This window comes from Peromyscus californicus, unplaced genomic scaffold (assembly GCF_007827085.1).
Source record: "Peromyscus californicus insignis strain IS unplaced genomic scaffold, ASM782708v3 Scaffold_20__1_contigs__length_68692818, whole genome shotgun sequence".
NCBI lineage: Eukaryota > Metazoa > Chordata > Mammalia > Rodentia > Cricetidae > Peromyscus > Peromyscus californicus.
In genome coordinates this window covers 67724395-67746874 of record NW_026294503.1, presented here as the reverse complement: position 1 = coordinate 67746874, position 22480 = coordinate 67724395, and the positions used below count along the sequence as shown (strand labels likewise).

The following is a 22480-nucleotide window of genomic DNA, read 5'->3' as shown; positions in this document are numbered from 1 at the left end:
TGGGAGTTACAGCCAAGAAAACAAATTCATGGCCAAAAAGCAGAAAGGGTTGGCAGGGTGGAGCTTACAGGATCTGGGTAATTCCATAGGGGATGTGGTTGGTAAAGAGGAGGGGGCAGTGCTATTTAAAGGGACAGAGAAAGCTCTTCTGCCTCTCCTATGAGCAGGAGTGGCTGGAGGTGCAAAAGGAGTGAGCAGGTTCAGAACTAGGGAAGAAAATCATGCCAGTGACATTTACTAAGTTTAAAAATATGACTAAAAGAATTTAGTTCAAGAGAACCACCAAGAGAAAGACTCTGATGGAGGATTCTATTTGGAGCAAGGGGATAGATAAGATGCCCATTTACAACGGTGTCCAAGCCTAGAAATTAGTTATTGTTGTTTTATAAATACAATATTCAGAAATTCATCCAAGTCTCACTGTGATGTTTTGGTAAAGGACGGGTCAATTCAAATCTTTTGTGCAAGACAGGAATTTAATAATTCGCTAGGCAGTGGTGGCACATGCCTTTGATCCCAGCACTCAGGAGGCAGAGGCAAGTGGATCTCTGTGAGTTTGAGACCAGCCTGTTCTACAGAGAGAGTTCCAGGACAGTAAAGGCTACACAGAGAAACCTTGTCTCAAAAAAAAAATTTAATAATTGAACTAGCTGGCAGCACGCAGAAGAGTGCTGGAGTCTTGGGAACTGAAAGTCGTAAGGGTTTTCCCTTCGGCTTTGTGCTGAAAGCGTGGGTTTGGAGACCATCGGTTTCCATCGAATCTTGGCTCTGCTGCTTACCATAGTGTGAATTTAGAAGAATCACTTGATATTTATGAGCCTTATTTTTTTTCATTTGTTAAATGGAAACTTTATAACACATCGTAATGAGATGGACTTTCATATCCAGTATTATAGCAAAGGAGAATGCTTTACTACTACAGAGTACTTAAACTCACCAACTAAAATCTAAAGTCTACCTTTAGATGTGTAGTTGAGCCTGCTAGAAATAAAAAGCCCCCAAGGGACCAAAACTAAGAAGAAATTGAAAATCTGATGGTAACTGTGGGAGCAGATCCTGGAGGCTCCCTGAAGTGGGTTTGAAGACAGCGACTGAACTTAGTAACCAAAAAGACTGAGGCTCACAGAACCCTCACTGGTGAAGTATGCCATGGGACTAAAGAGTATTTCACAGTAAGAACGAACAGAACACATAGAAACAGATGACTTTGGAAAAAAACCTGGTAGAACTTTTTGTTTTTTGAGCCAGTGTTTCTCTGTGTAGCCCTGGCTGTCCTGGAACTCGCTCTGTAGACCAGGCTGGCCTTGAACTCACAGATCTGCCTGCCTCTGCCTCCTGAGGGCTGGGATTAAAGGTGTTCGCCCCCATATCTGGCTGAACCTGATAGGATTTCTAGGAGTGAAAAATACCACATTTCATCCATTCTAAGACATATTTTATTTCCATTTTAACATCTCTGAATCTATGGTGTTTTCTTCAAGCACACGTGACTAGGCAGCTCTTTTGATGTAATTGTCTATTGCTTGTTCACATTTCAAAAAGTCCAGGAGACAAGATGGAACAGCCTTGCCAGAGCACATTGCAATACAAACCTTGGCACCACAGAGGACAGGGCAGTCCGGAAGAGTATGAAGTTTTAAGGTCATTTGGAAGAGTTTAACTCTGAATGTGGAGAATGAGGATCTAATATATTTCACTTATACTTTCTCTTTAAACTTAATATACAAAGGTAATAAGTTATATAAACTTTTTTTTTTTGAGACAGGTTTTCTCTGTGTAATAGCTCTGGCTGTCCTGGAGCTCGCTCTGTTGACCAGACTGGCCTCAAACTCAGAGATTCACCTGCCTCTGCCTCCTGAGTGCTGGGATTAAAGGACATTCACCATCAACACCCAGCTTATAGATATCTATGCTTAAAGTCAAAAGCAGCTCTTCAAATACATGGTGCAAAATTCTATGTCAGGAAACACTTTCTACAGCTTAATTGTAGCGCCTTAGATTATGTGAAGTACATCAGGGTGTTTTCTCAGTCAGTTTAGGATTGAAAAGAAATCTGTATGTGTTCTCAACAGGAAGAAGCCTGGGGACAAGATGTTTACAAATTATTTGGTGGACAGGAGGAGTGAAGCCAAAGCCAACTAACTGTATTTGCACACTTATATTTCACACCAGCAAAGACAGGGACAGTCCAAAATCTGTCAGGAAGGTAGCCTCTACTCATTGCTTTTGTGAGTTTGTTCCTCAGATCTAAAAATGATCAGGACTCACAATGAATCTCATCTAAATGGACCAAAATCATCGGTTAAAAGTTAGACATTGGAGTGGGAGTGATAGCTCTATTGGTAAAGTGTTTGCCAGGCAAGTATGTGGACCTGAGTTCAGTCCCCAGAACCCACTTACAGAAAGCCAGGCATGGTGGCAAGGCTTCAGTTCCAGTGCTGGGAGGAAGGGAAAGGCGGATCTCTGAGACTCACTGACCAACCAGACTACTAATTGGTGAGTGCCAGGCCAAGAGAGATACCTTTTTTCAAAAAACAGTCTGGACATCAGGCTGGATGTAGTTGCACACACCTTTAGTCCCAGCATTTGAGGGGATCCTGATCTATGTATTGAGTTCCAGGGCAGCGAAGACTACATAGTGAGACTGTCTAAAAACAAACAAACAACAAAAACCCAAATAAACAAAATAACAAAAAATTCCAAAAAACCCCAAGGTGGATAAGCACTTGAAGAATGACACCTGAGGCTGACTTCACCACACACGAGCACCACCACTGCCACATAAATGCTCACATCATCCACACACCCACACACGAGCACCACCACTGCCACACAAATGCTCACATCATCCACACACCCACACACGAGCACCACCACTGCCACATAAATGCTCACATCATCCACACACCCACACACATGTGCACCACCACTGCCACACAAATGCTCACATCCACACACCCACACACGAGCACCACCACTGCCACACAAATGCTCACATCATCCACACACCCACACACGAGCACCACCACTGCCACACAAATGATCACATCCACACACCCACACACATGTGTACCACCACTGCCACATAAATGCTCACATCCACACTCCCACACATGTGCACCACCACTGCCACATAAATGCTCACATCCACACTCCCACACACGAGCACCACCACTGCCACATAAATGCTCACATCCATACACCCACAAATGCATATACACAGAAATTGGAAGTGTCAGACTGGATTAAGATTTTTAGTTGCATGCTATTATAAGTCATAATGATATAGAATGGTTAGCAGTGAGATAACAGGAAAAGATATCAAATAAGATTACACTGCTATACTAATATTAAATTGACTTTAAATACATAGAATAGGGGTTAGGGTTTAGACTTAGTGATAGAATATGTGTTTTGCACAACGCTCAAGCCCCAGGTTCAAGCCTCAGCACATGCTCTGCCTGTTCCACACTAGTAGGGTCTGAAGTTTGAAGATAATGAGAAGCTACTATTTAATGAATGCAAAATGTCACTTAAAATGATTTAAACAAATGTCCAGGCAGATAGTGATGGCAGTTGACAGTAGTGGGAGTGTACTTAATATCACACTGAACTGTCCACTTAATATTATTAAAATGGGAAGGGGGAGCTGGAGAGATGGCTCAGCATTTAAGAGCACCAAATGTTCTTCCAGAGGACACAGGTTCAATTCTGAGCACCCACATGGTGGTTTACAACTGTCTGTAACTTCAGTTCCAGGGAATCCAACATCCCCACACAGACATACGTGAAGACAAAACACCAATGCACGTAAAATAAAAATAAATTATTGAAGAGGGATATTTTATGTTATTCATATTTTACCATAATAAAAAATAGGCTCTAAGGCACCTCAAAATTTAGTCATTTCATCATTACAAAAGTTACAGGTAGCCGGGCGGTGGTGGCGCATGTCTTTAATCCCAGCGCTCGGGAGGCAGAGCCAGGCAGATCTCTGTGAGTTCGAGGCCAGCCTGGTCTATATAGCGAGTTCCAGGACAGCCAGGACAGTTACACAGAAAAACCCTGTCTCGAAAAACTGAAAAAAATGAACACCTCACCAGGTAAAGCTGCTTTTTACTTTTATGCAACCACTTCAAACATAAAATGAAACAATCAGAAGAAATTGCTAAACCCACCATGATATGTTAGAGATGCTGAAAAATCTTAACTCTCTACAAGTTGTCAGACAAAAGTGACCAGAGGCTGGAGAGTTGACCAGGGTGCTCTGATGGATATGCCCGGAATCCTTTATGCAGCTTTTTTTTCTTTTTTCTTTTTTCTCATCCAGCAGGATAGTGGACATTCAGACCAAGAGTGCCTCCCAGAACCAGCAACATGCCTTTCCAAAGAAGACAGTCTTGCTGGGAGAAACTATGCAGGAGAAGCTGACCAGATACCGTAAGAGGGTCACTTTGGCCCTCAGGACTCTGGAAGGGGCCATTGAGGGCACCACACAGACAAGAAATACCCCTCACTGCTAACTGCTAAGTCTATGTCTAAATGCAGAGGCTCATGGAGTGAGATAATAAGGCAAGAGATGAAGATGCAGTGTGCGTTGTCTCTAAGACATCTGTAAGAGCAACCACCTGAGAGGCACACAGTGCATGCCTGTCTACCCGCACCCCACTCCTCACAGTGAAGAATGCAGGTCCCTGAGCCATATGTGTGCTTCATCCAGATCAATCTCACCAAAGTGGCCAGCACCAACAAGTTCCAGAACTTCTGAGACTGGACGCCCGCCCCAGCTAAAAAATAAAATAAAGCCATTGCTCTATTTAAAAAGAGACTATAATAGAAAGTTTAAAACACTGACCATGTGTAGCAGGAATCTTAAATGGTCTTATTAATAAAATCAAACCTGGAGCAGGTATTGGGGTGAATGCTGGAAGATCAGAGAAGCAGAACAAGCCACAGCTAACCTCGCCTCGCCAATTCCTCAGGTGATCCTGTTTCTTCAGGCTGGAAGCCTCTGTGTCCTCATCCAAATGGATCTCAGCTGAACTGCTGCTAGAAGCCTAAAAGCTTAACCAGCCAAATGCTTCTAGTTCCTGGTCTTCATGCCATATATACCTTTCTGCTATCTGCCATCACTCCCTGGGATTAAAGGCATGTGTCTCCATGCCTGGCTGTTTCCTTGAACTCACAGAGATCCAGAGGGATTTCTGCCTCTGGAATGCTATGATTAAATGTGTGAGTGCCACCATTTTCTAGCCTCTGTATCTAGTGGCTGTTCTGTTCTTTGACCCCAGATAAGTTTATTAGGGTGCACAATATTTTGGGGAACACAATACCACCACAACCATGTGTCACAAAACAAATCCTGACAAATAAAAACCAGTATCATATTGGCCACATGAGCAATTAACTCAAATCTTAACAGCAGAAAAATAAAATTCCTATATGGTTGGAGATTCAGAACTAGATTTAAAAAAAGCATAGCTAAAATATGAAAATTAGGTGGTATTTAGATTAAAATAAGAAAATCTACAAACAGATAATCAATATGAGGGGTCAACCCTAATATACACTGAATTGTAGGTGACTATGACCAGTGCTTATTCGTGAACATAACAAATGTGCCTTGTAGTGAGGAGGCTAGTCGCAGACACTGGATATGTGCAGGGTTGGGGGAGGGGAGTTGTGTGGTGGTAGGGTACATATGAAAAACCTCTATGCTATGTTCTGAAGTTTGCTGTGACATTGGTCTAAAAAGTCTCCTTAAAAGCTGTGAGAGAAAGGGCTGACTAGAAGACTCAGCAGATAAAGGCACCTGCCACCAAACGTGACCAACTGAGTTTGATGGCTAGGACTCACATAGGAGGAGAGAACTGACTCTCACAAGTTGTCTTTTTGCCTCCATACCCATGCAACTAATAAAAAAAAATTAAATGTGAGGAACAGCCAGGAAAGCACCCTTCTGGTTGGGACCTACAGTTGTCCTTGTTCTTGTTCTAAGTCACACCCCTCCATATCATGACAAAAACAGTATAGGATTTGTGTTGGAACAGTCAAATCAATTGATTTAAAAGATAAATGCAGCCAGGGGCATGGTGGCATATGCCTTTAATCCCAGCACTTGGGAGGCAGCCTGATCTACAGAGTGAGTTGCAAGACAGTCAGGACTACACAGAAAAACCCTGTCTCAAAACACCAAACAACAAACAAACAAATAAATGCCACTGCTTAGGAAGCACTGATCCCTGGACTTTCCCTGGATATTTTTTGATCCTTCATCATGTAGTTCTTTGATGATTTTAAAATTAAATTTGCCTGTAACTCACAGAGACCCACTTGCCTCTGCCTCCTGAGTGCTGGGGTTAAAGTCCATGTGTCACCATGCCCTGGCTCTACCCAGGGATTTTCCTCAAAGCTGGAAGGTGGGCAAAGGGTTCTAGAAAATGCTCAAGTCACTTTAAGATGTGTTTACCAACTACATTTGTGTGTGTGTGCATGCACATTCTGCTTCCTGTGAGCATGCTCATGCACACCGTTCCATAGGGACTGAATTGCATATGGGTTTTGTTATTACATATGCATTCTCGTGTGGCTAAATACTACTTTTAAATGAGATAACAGTGACAGGTACACACTAGTCCATATTTATAAGGGGTATACTATAAATTAGTGCTGTTCTAAGTGTTCTACACATGTTGCCTTATTTAAATAGTCACAACAACCCTGTGGGGGAGTGTTATTATCTCCTTTCTAGGGATGAGGGAACAGAGGCAAAGAGAAATCAAGTAGCTTACCCAAGACCAGATGTTGATGGTGGGGCTGGCATGAAAGAAGAAAAGCAAAGTTACACCAAACTACCTCAGTTGTGTGGAGCAGGAAGCGGGGTATTTACTGGTTTGTTTTATTTTGTTTCTGCTTTTTTTTTGTCTTGGTGCTAGGATTGAATCCAGTGCCAGACAGTCTCAGTATATGATCCAGCATTGAACTCCACCCCTAGACCAAGTTCTTCACACTGCAAATCACAAGCTTATCATTTTTATACGACAACACGGTCAGATACGCCTGCCATTGCATGTGGTTCAACCTAAGAAGCGTAAAACAAAAACAAATGCAACCGTAATGATAACATCAAGAAGCTCTGATGGCTGCAGCTCCTCTTAAACTTATCAAGTTCTTCTGCATGCCGATCCTGGATGCTGTGACCTCGGAAGCACAGAAGAGTGGAGTTAAACACCTAAAGGACTCTCCAACATTACACTTGAAATTCGCGGGAGAGTTCCTTGGGAGACAGTGGTCAGGCTCAGTGTGCAGCGTTGTAGAGCCAATCGTACCGGAAAAGGGTGGGTCAGCCGCTCCTTTGGCAGCTGGTCTCTGGTTCTCCTTTCCATCCACAGTCTGTTAAACCAGCCAAGATGTAGCCATGGGTTTGGCTTGTTTGCACACTTCTGAGCAAACCCCGAAGAAACCCAGACAAAGCAACATGCTCCTCATTAGAGCACCCAACAGCATGAGATCAAAGGTCCTCTTCCCCCAGCTCCTGGCTGTACATCAACTCCCAGGAAGCTGGAAGTGGAACGGAGAGAGGAGACAGGTACACATTCCCTCAGGTTCAGTCTGTCTGGCCTGTGCAATTACAGTCCTGATGTTTTCGCTGACATTTCTAAGAGTCATCTTTCCTATCTGTTGAGCAGCCTAATCTCTCTCTCGGCCTTTTCTTTCCAACGAATCAAACCTCAACCTGGTGACAGAATATCGGATGTGAAACACTGATTACCCTGTGTCCTTTCTCAAGAACGAGCATGTAACATATTTAATTCAAAGTCTTTAGTGGAGGCATCTGCCAGTTCTCATCACTTTTACAACAGTGCATCACATGAATCTGAACAAAACATCAGTGGCTGGATCTAGGCAGGAGCCTACTGTGGGGACAGAAACAACAGTTCTGGTTCTGAAAGGTACAGTGACATTTTCTAGCAAAATGGGATCCCTATGGATGTGAGCGGTGAATGAAGTATACCTGCGAAAATGTGGTTAGCAAGGCATCTGAAGGTGATCGGAGCATTTTCTAGAACCCTCTGCTCCAAGCTCCATAAATCTCCTTTTCTCATGAAGCAAGGGCTGTGTGATAACTCACACCGTGCTGTCCTTCCTCTTTTGCTCTCTCATCTGCCCAGGATGAAAAACTCAAGATTGATGGTGATGTCCCTCTGGGGGAGCCAGAGGTGCCATTCACCCTCTGCCAGTCTTCACTCCACCCTGCTCTGCTGTGGAGGACAGGCTTCATATCCCTCTTTTCGCCCAAATCTTTCCAATGACTCCTTGAATTTTGGGTTAAGGAGGCTGAGGAATTAAAGCTGGCCCAGCTACATAACTCAAGAAATACTCTCAGGACCAGGGAGATGGTGCAGTGGGTAAAGGTGCCTCCCCCCAAGCCTGATAACCTGAGTTCAATCCTCGGAAAATTCCACATGTGGAAGGAGAGAAACAGTTCCTATAAGATATTCTCTGGCCTCCCATGAGTGCCATAGCATACATCTGTGCATGCCCAGGTGCATGCACACACACACATTAAAATAATAAAAATGCAATACAAAGCCAGGCGGTGGTGGCACACGCCTTTAATCCCAGCACTCGGGAGGCAGAGGCAGGTGGATCTCTGTGAGTTCGAGGCCAGCCTGGTCTCCAAAGCGAGTTCCAGGAAAGGCGCAAAGCTACACAGAGAAACCCTGTCTCGAAAAACCAAAAAAAAAAAAAAAAAAAAAATGCAATACAAATTTAAAAAAAGGAAACACCTTTCACAAAGGGCCAAACAGCAGCTACAGAGAGCTCCTTCTGCTCCTCCACTTAAACCTTCCACTGCTGCTTTCACAGGCTCCAAGGGAAGGATGGTCCTACTTCTGCTCGTCCCTTGTCGTCTTCTAATCCTCAGAGCTTTGTCTTTTACCTTCTTGAGATCACTTTGCTACCACCGGGTAGAAAGTTACAGGTAAGAAATGGGAGTAGAGAGAAAGATGGACAGAGCGGTGCCCACACTTGGCTTGGTTTGTGCTGGGCACTCTGTTGTTCACAGAGAAGTGGAGAAACATGGTACCTCCTTCCAGGTGATACGTCACCTGCAACCTGCGGAGTCTATTGCTCCCACAAGCACCTGAAACTGCAAACCCTTGGGGGCAGACTGTCCTTCCTCAGGTTAAATTACTGTCCCCACAGCAACCTTGGCTCGAGAGCACATAGACATACTGCCTTCCACCTGCCTTCTCCACGGAGGAAGAAACTATTTGCTTTTCTTTGATTTCTTTGTTTATTTGCCTTTGAGATAGGGGTTCGCATAGTCCAGGCTGACCTTGAACTGTGTAGCTCAGGATAACCTTGAACTCCTGATTCTCCTGTCTCCACTTCTCAAGTACTGGATTATAGTCATGGGCTACCACACCCAGTTTATGTAGTACTGGAGATCATATCCAAGACCTCAGGTGAGCCAAGCAAACACTCTACCAACTGCCACATCACCAGCCTAAGGAAAGCCTCTCTCTGCACCACTCCCAACTCCCATTACTGGTTTTCACATCTCTTCAAAATCTATTCTACTAGATCTATGGGCCGCGAGAGAGACGGCCCACCAGGGAAAGCGCTTGTTGCACAGGCATGAGGATCTGGGTTTGGATCCCCAGCACTGGTGTTAAAAAAAAGCAGGGTGCATGTCTGTAAACCCAGCTCCGGTGGGAGGTGGAGGCAGATGGATTCTGGGGGGCTCACTGATGAACCAGTCTAGCTGAAAGAGTGAGTTCCAGGCTCAGGGACAGACCCTGTTTCAAAAAATAAGATGGAGAGCGACAGAGGACTGACACCAGCCTCTGGATTTCACAGAAACATTCAGGTGTGTGTGCACCTGCACACACAAGGGCACAGATAACATACACATAAATAAAATTAAAATAATCTATTCCAGAACAACTTTAATTTTTTAAGAGAAAACCCCATGTTATAAAAGAACAAGGCATAATAGAAAAGATAAATAAATTTGGCTATGCCTAAAGCTTGTTTCCTGTTTGGGGGGGTATAGAGTGCTGGAGGGGCATGGAGCTCTAAAGATGGGGGGGTGTCTCATACATCAAGCATATGCACACCACTGAGCCTTATCTCCAGCCCCAACCTTCTTTTCCTTAAAGGCGTATTTACAAAGTGAGATAACCAATCACCAGGTGGAAGACAGTAGCTATTCAATGATGTATAAAAAATTTGTACACAGAATATGTGAATAACTGATTAAAAAAAATCAGTAAGAAAATGTGGTGGTATTGTGTTCCCCAAAATATTATGCACCCTAATAAACTTATCTGGGGTCAGAGACAGAACAGCCATTAGATACAAAGGCTAGAAAATGGTGGCACTCACACCTTTAATCCTAGCATTCCAGAGGCAGAAATCCCTCTGGATCTCTGTGAGTTTAAGGCCACATTGGAAACAGCCAGGCATGGTGACACACACCTTTAATCCCAGGCAGTAATGGTAGAAAGTAGAAAGGTATATAAGGTGTGAGAACCAGAAACTAGAAGCACTTGGCTGGTTAAGCTTTCAGGCTTCTAGCAGCAATTCAGCTGAGATTCATTCTGGATGAGGACTCAGAGGCTTCCAGTCTGAGGAAACAGGATCAGCTGAGGAAATGGTGAGGTGAGGTGGCTGTGGCCTGTTCTGTCTCTCTGATCTTCCAGCGTTCATTCCAATACCTGGCTCAGGTTTGATTTTATTAATAAGAACTTTTAAGATTCATGCTACAAGAAAAAGCAACCTGAATAACATAAAATGTGCCCAACCAGGAAGAGATCATCACTTGAGTAGAAACCCAGAGGGCCGAAAAAATGTCCCAAAAGATACACAAATTCTCTACTCTTCAGAAAATATCAACTGAGGCTGGGCTTGGTGGCACATGTTTTAATCCCAGCATTTAAGAGGCAGAGGTAGGTGGATCTCTGAATTCAAGGCCAGCATGATCTACAGTGTGAGTTCTAGGACAGCCAGGACACAGAGACACCTTGTCTTGAAAAATCAAAAAGGAAAAAAAAGTCAATTGAAATAGCCATCGGATGGGCAAGCTTTTCAAGGGTTATGAGAGGGCAGAAGGACTGGAATTCTTGCACACAGTGAGAGAACACTGGGAATATGCATGTCGGTGCCTGAAGAGGCAGGAAGAGGAAACTGGACCCCCTGGAGGTAGAGTCACAGGTGGGTGTGAGCAGCCAGATATGGGTGCTGGGGAGCCAATTCAGGTCCTCTGCAAGAGCAGTGAGTACTCTTAATTGCTGAGCCACCTCCCTAGTTCCCACTTGTGGCCATCCTGCCGGGTGTGAGGAGATGAATCTCTGTGCCTTGTTTTCAGATCTCTGATGACTGCATTTGCTTGCGTGCCCTTGTGTGCCTTCTCTGGATAGATCTCTACTCCAGTTGTCTGCCCACTTTCTAAGGAGATTGCTTGGGTGTGCTGTTGAGTTGTGAGGTTTCCCTAGAGGTTTTCGGGGTTGACCCTGTCAGATGCTTTGCAACACCATCCTGTTTTACAGGTCACTTGTCTGCAGCGTTGCTCTCGTCCTGCGTGTGCAGGTCTGATGTTTAGCATGCTCTCAGTTGTCTGTTTTTAGCTTCTGTGACCTATGCTTTGGGTATCATCTCCAAGGAATAACTGTCAAATCCAAACTCATGAAGCTTTCCCCTATATTTCACATTAGGACAGGAGAGTTTTCTGGTTTCAGGTCTTACATTTGGGTCATTGACACATTTTCAGCATTTTGCTTTTTTTTGTTTTTGGTGGTGTTGGCAATTTTGGTGGTGTTGGCAAGCTTCTCTTTCTTGTGTGTAGATGTCCAATTTTCCCAGCACCGTTTGCTGAAGAGATGAGTCCTTCTCCACTGGGGTTCTTGACATCTTCACTGAAGATCCCCTGACCTTGCACTGGTTTTTCTTGCTTGATTGTTGGGGCTAAAACTCCCAGAACAGACAGACACCTTCACCTTGTTTCTGACCTTAGAGGGAAGCCTGGGGGCTTTCAGCACTGAGTATGCTATCTGTGGACAACTGGTCTACCTCTTGATAGGAGCATGGTTAAGTGGATTGTGGTTTAGTCATTTCTTCATAACATATCAATAAAAATGAACTGAAGTCTATGAGCAACAGAATGAATGGCAAAATGTTGAGAGAAAAAAGCAGCTCACTGGAGAATTCATACATCACGACTGAAGTTTTACAAGAATTCAGATATATTTAGAGCTATATAAGGTCTTGGCCAAGGTCTATATGTAACAAAGCTAAACTGCAGGTGATGATAAATGTAAAAAATTATTAGAGTAGATGTTTCCTCCAGAGGAAGAGAAGATGAAAATAATTAGGATGGGACACAAAGGAGGCTTTGACATCTTAACAACAATCTAGTTCTTAAGCCAGGGGATTAGGCACAGAGGCATGTTTTCTTTGTTTACTCTTATATTTCCATCACATATGCTTTATCTGCATGAAATATCTGAAGGCAATAGAAAGCATTTACACGCTCAACAAAATTTCTCAAGCATCCTATGTGTCAGTCACTATGGCAAGAAACTGAAGTGAATAAAACAAAGTGAAAAGAAATATTTCTCAAGTTAGAGTGTGGAAATAGCAAACAAATATTTCAGCTACTGGGATTTCAGTAAAACCACACCAAATTCTATCAGGAATGAGCCACAATGACCAGGAGAGCACTCTCAACCTGTAGCCCCAGAATGGCATGGTATTTATAATAAACTTCCTGTTATTGATGCTAAGCAAGAGACACAATGATGTGTACAATTTAAGAGATAGGTTTACACAGTCAACCAGATGGACTCTATGGGGAGGAGGCAAACAGAGACCAGCCAACAATAGTTAATATAACACATCAATTAACCCAAATAACAGAAAGAGATAATGCCACTGTCATTTGCTTTGGAGGACCTTATTCCATGGATGTAGTATATCCACTTAAGATACTTTTGTCTTGAAAACTTCAAAAGGGGTGTGTGTGTGTGTGTGTGTGTGTGTGTGTGTGTGTGTGTGTGAGAGAGAGAGAGAGAGAGAGAGAGAGAGAGAGAGAGAGAGAGAGAGAGAGAGATGCATGGGTGCACATGCTCATGTGCAATGGCATTCATGTGGAGGTCAGAGAACAACTTGCAAGAATCGGTTCTCTCCTTCCATCATGTGTGGTCTGGGGATGGAACTCAGGTCTTCGGACTGGGCGTAGATGCTTTTACCCACAGAACCATCTCGCCAGCCTTCTCTTAGGTATTTTAAGAAGCAATTTCACTAACTTCGCACCTGTCTGAGACTGGACTGCTCGCCTCCATAACTCACTCAACTTCTGGGTATCAGTCATTACTCTGAGTGTTGGGGAGCGATGACAGACAGGGGATGTTGATTCCTGTCTTCAAAGATCACAGTTTATAGGGTACTGGGGTGAGGAGAGACTCTAAAAACAAGATTACAAATAGTAAAACAGAAATATAAAGAAAGTGCTGAGGGCGCGTGGAAAATGGAATACTCCACTCTTTGGAAGGGAATGTTCCTTTGACACCTTCTCAGAGGTGGTGAAACTTCTTAAGCTTCAAAGACCAGAAGGGAATTTCGTAGGAGAAGCATCCTAGAAAAGGACCAATATGTAAAGAGGAGCATGTTTCCCCAGGGTGTGGGGCATCAGGAAGGTGTCCCTGGCAGGGATGGTGAGAGATTTAAAGGCACACGCGCTGACCTTTGGCAAAAGCAGATCCTTCCTTTGGGTGTGATTAGGGTGTAGAAAAAGGACCAGTGTAAGAATCAGAACCACACTCAGACCCAGGCTCTGCCATCCCTAGAAGAAAGAGTCTGAGTGTAGCCTTTAATCTCTCTGAGTTTCCATTTTTTAATCTACAACATAGAAATACCAAGGCCTTTTGATTGGGAAGCTGAAGGATTCAGCTGGCCTGGAAATGAAAAGCATCTTGTTCTCAAGCACTAGCCCCTCTTCTCCCAGCTCTGATTTTTGTGTCTCCTAGAGCAGTGTTTGAGCATTGCCAACACAGTCACCTAAAAAGATCACCTGAGCAAGACACACACTCAGCTTTTTTGAGGACACATTAGGCATCCAGAGTAGGATTAATATGTGTAACATGTCCACATAAGTGGGAGGGCCATCTTAACTCTACCTTGCTCTCACTGACTTGAAAAGGAAGTTGATGTCTAACCTGACTTTCCACTGAAGAAAGTAGAAGTGGGCCAGGGAAGAGGTTGGAACTCGAGAAAGCAAAGTACTGCAGGTAGTCTTAGATACAAGAGCCAGGGTTAAAACGGGTCAAGTGCTTGCCATATGCTAGTGCCATGTTAAGGCTTATCTGAATTATTGCATTTAACTTAACATCATAGCAAACCTTTGGGTTAGGGATTGCTACTGGGCACATTTTATAGATGAGAAAATCAAGGCTTAGAGAAGTAACTTACTCAACTTGACTGGAACGGAAATGAGAAAGGCCTGCAACTCTAATCTCTTAAGTCAGAGCCCAAACTCTTAACTACTTCTTTCAGAGAAGCATAGAACGACCTAGAGTCAACCAGGTCCCTGAGTACCCAAAAGGGCTGCGGGCACACAGAGTGGGGAACATCTAACTCCTTGGAAAGAAATGCTCCTTTGATATTGTGCCAGTTGTTTTTGTCAACGTGACACAAACCTAGACATATCTGGGAAGAGGGAATCTTTTTTTAAAAAAATTATTATTTTATGTGTATAAGTTTTTGTATGCTTGTATGTCTGTGTATTGTTTGTGTGCCTGGTGCTTGCAGAGGCCAGAAGAAGGTGTTGGACCCCTTAGAACTGCAGTTACAGATGGTTGTGAGCTGCCATGTGGGTGCTGGGTCCTCTGGAAGAACAGCAAGTGCTCTTACCCTCTGAGACATCTCTCTCGTCCCCTGGAAGAGGGAATCTTAATCAAGAAAATGTCCCGGTAACATTGGCCCATAGGCAAATCTGTGGGGGTATTGTCTTGATTAATGATTGGTATGAGAGGGCTCAGCTTGCTATGGGGGTACCAGCCCTGGGCAGGTGGTTCTGGATGGTGTAAGAAAGCAGGCTGAGCAAGCCATTGGGAGCAAGCCAGTAAGAAGCATTCCTCCATGGCTTCTGTTTCAGTTCTTGCCTCCAGGTTCCTCCCTTGAGAACTGAAATAAACCCATTCTTCCCCAAGTTGTTTTTGGTCATGGTGTTTATCACAGCAATAGAAACCTAATTTAAAAAGATACCTTGTGACAGGCCTCAGAGAGGGCCTTACAAAGAAGGGGGAACACTACAAAAACTGTGTCCTGTATGTTAAGAAAGCAGCCATCCACAGAGCCTTAGGAGGAGTCAGCCATCTGGTGACAATCTTTTCTGACCCACCTGGCTATGTGTCACCTGTTTTAGACTTTCCTCAGTCCCCACTGTTCATCCTGCAGGCCGCGTCCCTGATTCCCTCACTGCTGGTGAGTGCTCCAAACATCTATGGAAGTGGGGGCCCTTGGGTTCTGGCTATCATCCATTTCTCCAGGGCTAGTCGTAGAGAGGGGGTGAGTAGGGACTTAATGACATGCTTTCCTTAACTATCTTCCAAGCCTGTCATCTAGGATAGGGTTTATAAGCATTCATCAACAACACCCTAGTAAAGTAGGTTAGTAGGATGAGCCCACTGCCTGTTTGGGACTAGAAGGCTAAGACATTCCTACCAAGGCTCAGGACACAGGGGTTTTAACCACACACCCTCCTACACCACACACCCTTCAGAAAGTTGCTTGGCTATCTAGCTGTCTTTCTTCCCTGTTCCCCAACTTCCAACATCTTTTGGCAAAATGAAGGCTGGACTTTGCCTCACTTCCCACGGAACTAATTAAAGTCTACAAAGTACTTTGAGAACACTCAGTGTGGAGTTGTTGCCAAGACAGAATTACAGGTGGGAACGATGAGGAACAAGAACAGGTTAAAACTAGGATAGCTGAGTGGCTCCAAGGGGCCCCCTCAACCTCTTCATACCATAAACTTACAGGGCACACTCTCCTGACCCACGGTCATCTTATGCAAGAGCTTGCTTCTTTTCCCAGGTGACATGGACACCAAGTTCATAGTTCCATCTGCCCTCTTCCCTCAAAATCACACACAGGCACTCCAGGTAATATGGGAAGAAGTGGCTTGGATGCCTCTTGGTCTGAAGCACAGCCATTGATGCAGGGTGCTGATTGCTCTATCTTCTAGGCTTCCAGCTGTGGTTGGCTAGTAATTGCTCTTCAGCTTCTTCTCCAGCATGACCTTGACATGAGCACTTCTGTAAAGAGATTTAAAAGATTCCTCTGAGGAGTCAGGTCCTGCCCTGAAGAGTTTACATAGGAAGAAAAAAACACAAACAATAAAAGCAACCTATGGACAATTACAAAGCCATATATTCATATGAGCAAATAAAAGAGCATTGGAAAATTAAAGTTACATTCCTTCCTTCTGCACAGCTGTAGATTTTCCTTTGATTATAGATTAAGAATATCCCTGTTTGAAAGGAGGGCTCCTCACTTTTTATACTCATTGCTCATGTTACAAACGGTCCAATCTTCTGGGGTCTTTCAAGCATATTCTGCTTTTAGACAGGTGAAGTATTCCTAACCTTCAGTCTGTCAGTTTTCTATAAAACACTTTCTGGTTCCACCTCTCTCAATTTCATACCCTGACAATGGATTTCTTTGGTCCACTGTTCAAATCAACCTTTCCTGTTGTGGGACATCATGGGACCATTCAGCCTGCTTTCCAGCTAAAGGCAGACAGTAAGTATTGTGTGGTCTTTAGTTCATGTCTCAAATGTACAAATGCTAGAACACCATGAAGCAAGAAAGACAAGGGCCAAGGAAGACATCCAAACCTCATAAAGGCCCAGGAATTAATTTTCTCACCCTTTAAAGAGAAGGCTCTTGTGGCTTTTCATCAAAGCAGGAAGAGCTCTCTGTTGTCTTGATTATTCAAGTTGGCTTGTGGAAACAACAGGGATTTCAGATCTGTCATAGAAAGGCAGTCTCTGATGGGTTTGACTCAGCAAGAAGAAGAATGGATCTCTGGGGAATTTGTTTCATTCTAGCCTTTATCAAATGATAGCAGAAAGAGATGGCTATGCCCAAAGATGTGAGATAACTGAGCATGCTGGGCCAAGTTAAAACAGGAGCTGCAAACAATACCCCAAATAGAATACACAAACATAATGGCAAAAGTGGGCAGCCAGTAGTAGAAGAAATTGTCACCTCCTGCCAGGGTTATGCCATTATCAGAAGAAACAAGGGCAAAGAGAACTCATTTGAAAATGGAGATGATTCTGGCAACAGGCTCAGTCTGAAGCTGGGTTCAGTCTGGAGGTTCATCTGCCTTCAACCTTGGAAGGGAAGAGTCTGTGCAGCCCATGGTCAAGTCTAACAAACCTGGTCCCCTATCTAGCCCTGTTCTACCTGGTCTACTCTCTTCTATAACACCTGCAGTGTGCACTGATGTTGCCAATTGAATTTCTCCTCCAAACCACATTGAAGACTTTGTAAACGCAACACTGGAAAGGAATCAATTCTGTGTTTTCTTTTATTTTGAGACAGGGTCTCACCAGGTAGCCAAGGCTGGCCTGAAACTTATGATACCCCTGCTGCAGACCCTTAGGCACTGAGATTACAAGCATAGGATTATCATGAACCAAATCTCAGAGAGCAAGTTCCCCTGACATGGAAAATTATATAATATATCTCTTGAACTTGAATTGTAGATGGCCCAGTAAGTGTTTGATACTGAGAGGGAGTCCTGTCCTAGAGATGTCTGTGGAATTCAAGAATAGCAAAGATTAATGTCTCAGAAAAGCAGGTCATCGTCAGAGGAGTTTATAAGAAAGCAAAAGACAAACACGGAAACTGTCACAGAGCTTACTCTCTCTGGACAAAATTATGCAGGACCTACCAGGAAAGACAGGACCGAAGCCAGAGGTAGCTCTTTTCTTTTTATTGTTTCATAGTGCTGAGGGTCAGATCCATGTCTTGACAAACGCAAGGCAAGCGTTTTCCCAACTGAGCTCTGTCCTCAGGCCAGCTCTGGTCTATGTGTGCCCATCTGTGCATATCTGTGCATGTGCAAATGCACACATGTGTGCATGCATGTGGAGGTCAGAAGACAACTTCAGGTGCTCCTCAGGAGTCATCCACCTTGTTTTTTGAGATAAAGTCTATCATTTGGTCTGCAACTCACCAATGAGGCTAGGCTGGCAGGCTAGCAAGCTCCAAGGACCTTCCTGTCTTTGCCTCTCTTCTCTGGTGCTGGGATTATAGGTATACTTCACCATGTCCAGATTTTTTTTTAAATGTAGGTTCTGGGTGTCTGTCTCAGGTCCAGGCAAACATTTTTCCAACTGAGCTAACCCTCCAACTCCCAACTCTGTTCATGTACATGCATGTGTGCGTGCGTGCTGGATACACGTCATGGTGCATGTGTGGAGATCAGAGGACAACTTTTTGGGGCCAGTTCTCTAGTTTCACCATGGGCTCTGGGGATGGAACCCAAGTCATCAGTTTTGTGCAGCAAATGCTTTTACCTGCTGAGCTACCTCACTGGCCTAACCCTCTATTTTGAAAGAAGTCACAGATTCTCTCTGCTTGAGAACGGATTGTACAACTTGGAGTGTTAGGAAAGGGAAAGAAGGGATGATGTGAACCTCTATCCTTCATTTTTTTCTGGTTGGCTTTAATTCCAGAGCTAAGAAAAAATAAAAATAAAAAATAAAAACTACAAACATATGAAATACTGAAGTTGCTTCCAGAAACTTTGGGTTGACATTCGCCATGGGATGCACTTCAGGAAAGGGAGAGGTGTGCATTTTAATACAGAGCAAGCCTCCTGGTACAGGTAACACAGCATAGTTCATCAATCTCCACGTTGATTAGTCTCTTCTCAGCTTAGCTCTCAACAAAAGTAACAGAAAAGCCTAAGTCTATTCTTTGGACCTCCTCATTGCTTCCTCACAAGCACTCTCTGCAAAGAATCTCAAAGATTCTCTCTCTCTCTCTCTCTCTCTCTCTCTCTCTCTCTCTCTCTCTCTCTCTCTCTCGTGTGTGTGTGTGTGTGTGTGTGTGTGTGTGTGTGTGTGTGTGTGTGTGTGTAAGAGAGAGAGAGATGGAGAGGGAGACAGAGAAGGGACTTCTCTTTCTCTTTCCTTTTGAGGCAGTCATGTTTCTTAGACTGGCTTTGAGCTCACTATACAGTCAAGGGTGACTTTTACCCTCTGCTCCTTCTGCCTCCATGTCCTGAGTACCGGAATTACAGATCTGTGCTGCCATGACAGGCTTATTTGGTGCTGGGGATGGAGCCCAGAGCTTTGTGTATGTTGGGCAAACACTCTGAGCTCCATCCCCAGTTCTCCTCAAAGACTTTCTACAATAACTGTTTCTTTGTGCATCTATCCCATACCTTGCTGCTGTGAGATGAGCCGTGGAATACTCAGCATGCTCCATGGAATACAGAACTATGGAAAACATTCCTTGTCCCTTAGTGCCCAATGCCCTCCTATATAGTTTTGCCCAGACATAGATGGGGCTACAATCTACTTGAGAAACCCTTGAGTAAGAAAGGCTACTCAGGTTCTGTTTTCAACGTGTGTGTCTAACTCATCCTCTTTCAGTAGGGAACATTTATTTGCTGGGTACTTACGATGTGCCAGGCTCTGGGAACACAAAATGACTGTGATACATGCAGCTCTACCAGCCAGGCACCCACAGCAGGTAGCAGAATTGGAGAGCCATGTTTCACCCAACATAGGCAGTAGCTTTGTTTGGAAGTGTGGAGTGTGTGGGACTAATGCTCACAGTGCTGAATCAACGACTTCTCCACCTTCACTTCCTCAGAGTGGGGGAGTTAAGGAAACCACAGGAGTTTCACTAATCCCCCATCAATGGTGGCTGCTGCATTACTAGCCTCATTATTTCTTAATGGGACTTTGTTGATTACAGACTGCTTAATTACAGTGACAGATTCCCTCTTGGTTAGGGGGACCTGAGACAAGAAAATAAGGATGAGAAGTGAGGGGAGGGACTGTGACTCTAGACTATCCTCCACCTTCACCCACTGCTCTACCATGCAGATCTGGAGCTAGTATGAGGAAGGAGTCTCTGACCATTTGTGTTGGGTCCCTCACCACTGACCTCCCTCTCCAAACAATCATAGCCTCAAGGGATAAGATGAAAATCAACTTTCCCTCAGAGCTGTTTTCCCCATGTGACTTTCTCCATTAGGATTTATTATTTATTTATTTATTTATTTATTTATTTATTTATTTATTTATTTATTTATTATTTCAGTTTTTTTGAGGCAAGGTTTCTCTGTGTGGCCCTGGTGGTCCTGGAACCTGCTCTGTAGACCAGGCTGACCCTGAACTCACAGAGATGTGCCTGCCTCTGCCTCCCTGGTGCTGGGATTAAAGGTGTGAGCCAACACACCAGGCTATCTATTAGACTTTAAAATGTTTTATAATGAGAAAGAGATAGCAATATCATGTCACTACTGAACCACACTTACAGTATGATCCTTGGAAACAGGAGGCACCTGATAGATGTTTGTTGAATAAGTGAAAGATGGCAGAAAGACAAACAGTAACAAAGGCACTTGGAGGACAGGTTGCAGGAACACCTTCCCTGAGAGCAGGCTACAGGAATGCCTACACTGAGCAGCCTAACTCAGAGACCCTTTCAGGAAAGCACCCACCCACCCCACACCATTCACAGGAAGCAGCAGACGCTGGCTGATTTGACACCCAAAGGCACTTTCAACATTACACATCTATGTCAAGTGGCCAGGAGAAGAAAGAAGGGAGGAGCCCCCCCAACCCGTTCTGTGTGTGTGTGTGTGTGTGTCCGTGTGTGTCCGTCATGAAGATGAGCAGGTAAAGAGGCAGAGGAAAGGAAAGGTGAAGACAGGTATTGAGTCAGCTGCAGAGACAGAAGAGGCATTTCAGGCACTAAGCAGAGCTCTGAGGATGGTCCAGAAGGGCACAGCCCCCTTCAGATAACATGATCTTGAACTGAGCTTACTTGTCAACCCTACCATACCTGTTGAAGATGCTTTACTAGTCTTGGTTTAGTCAACTGTTGATGAGGCTTAGGCAACTGTTGATAAGTCACACCAACGACATGAAAGTGGGCAGTGACAAAATGGAGATGATCAACGTTTTCGGTGGTGCTGGGGTTGAACCTGAGGCCTTGCACATCTTAACCATGCATTCTGCTCCTTATATCACATTAATTTTAAAATCTGATTTTTATCCTGAGTTACCTTTGCAATTATTATTCACGTAAGTATTCATTGGAAAGGGTTTGCAATATGACCTGAGAATGATGGGCTGGGCAGCCAAGATGTGTGCTGGCAGTCAAGATTTTGAGTTTCCTAATGATAACATGCATGCCAGTCTTTAAGAGCCGGTTATTTGTATCTACATTCCGAACTATGTAATGTGAGAACAATTCCTCCTTCCCTTTCATTTGTCATATTCATAACCCCAGAGTCCTTTCTTCCTCTTTTTACATAAACTGGCTTCTTCCTTATGCCGAGAGAGCATTAAACTGTCCATAAAACTCCCTAAATTAATCACCTGATAGTTTAAACATAATAAACATGTGAACTGTCTCAGTTAATTAGCTCAAGAAATTGCGTTCATCTCCAGAATCACACAGTTTTCCTCCTGCACTTTCCCTGTCACCCTGAGCAGTGCCGTAAGGAGGAAAACACTGATGCCGAACTCATATCCTGAATCCCAGCAAGACCTTTAATGGGAGCTCAGGAAACAATCCAATGACTGACAGGTTCGTCAGAGGAAGGGTGGCTGTGTCACTTCTGAGATGGACGAACACTTGTCAGAGGCAATTGGAAAGGGAGAGCCGGCATAGCCCCTTCTCACTGTCTAGTCCATTGGGGGAGATGGAATAGCACTCTGGAGGCAGAGCTGAGGCAAAGAAAGACAAAGATGGAACCAGGAGACGCCTACAGAGTGGCAGAGGTCACTGCTGGAAAGATATGGAGCACATAGCAAGAGAACTAACTTAGGAGAAAGAACTCAAAATGAAGAATACATCCAAGACTCTCTCTCTTTCTCTCCCTCCCTCCCCACCCCGTGTGTGTGTGTGTGTGTGTGTGTGTGTGTGTGTGTGTGTGTGTGTGTACACAAATCATCCTTAAGACCAGATCCATGGAGACGGAAGGTGTAGAGAAAGGACCCCAAGTCTGAGAAGAAGGGTAAGATGTGAAAGCCAGAAAGGCATGCTGTAAAAATGCAGAAAGTTAGGTCCCACCCCTGTCTTCCCTGCCTGTGTTAACCCATGCTCACCATTAGTGGGCAGGTCAGAAGCTTTGGGCAAGGCTATTTGACCAATGTGAAATATGTTTTCAGGGCCAAGAGAAGGGAAAAGCATCTTCCTTTTATTATGGTTTTTGTGC

General features: G+C 44.1%; 1 long non-coding RNA gene across 4 annotated transcripts in view; it reads right to left on the bottom strand.

Moving 5' to 3' along the window:
• LOC128117179 (uncharacterized) overlaps window positions 1-22480 on the bottom strand; it is a 109548-nt gene that overhangs the window by 5570 nt on the left and 81498 nt on the right. For 3 of the 4 annotated variants that reach the window (XR_008220726.1, XR_008220727.1, XR_008220724.1), the window contains exon 3: window positions 8829-16319. This is a non-coding gene — a long non-coding RNA (uncharacterized LOC128117179). Of the gene's footprint in view, window positions 1-8828; window positions 16320-22480 lie in introns of those variants that run through there. The other variant, XR_008220725.1, reaches the window with a different exon arrangement.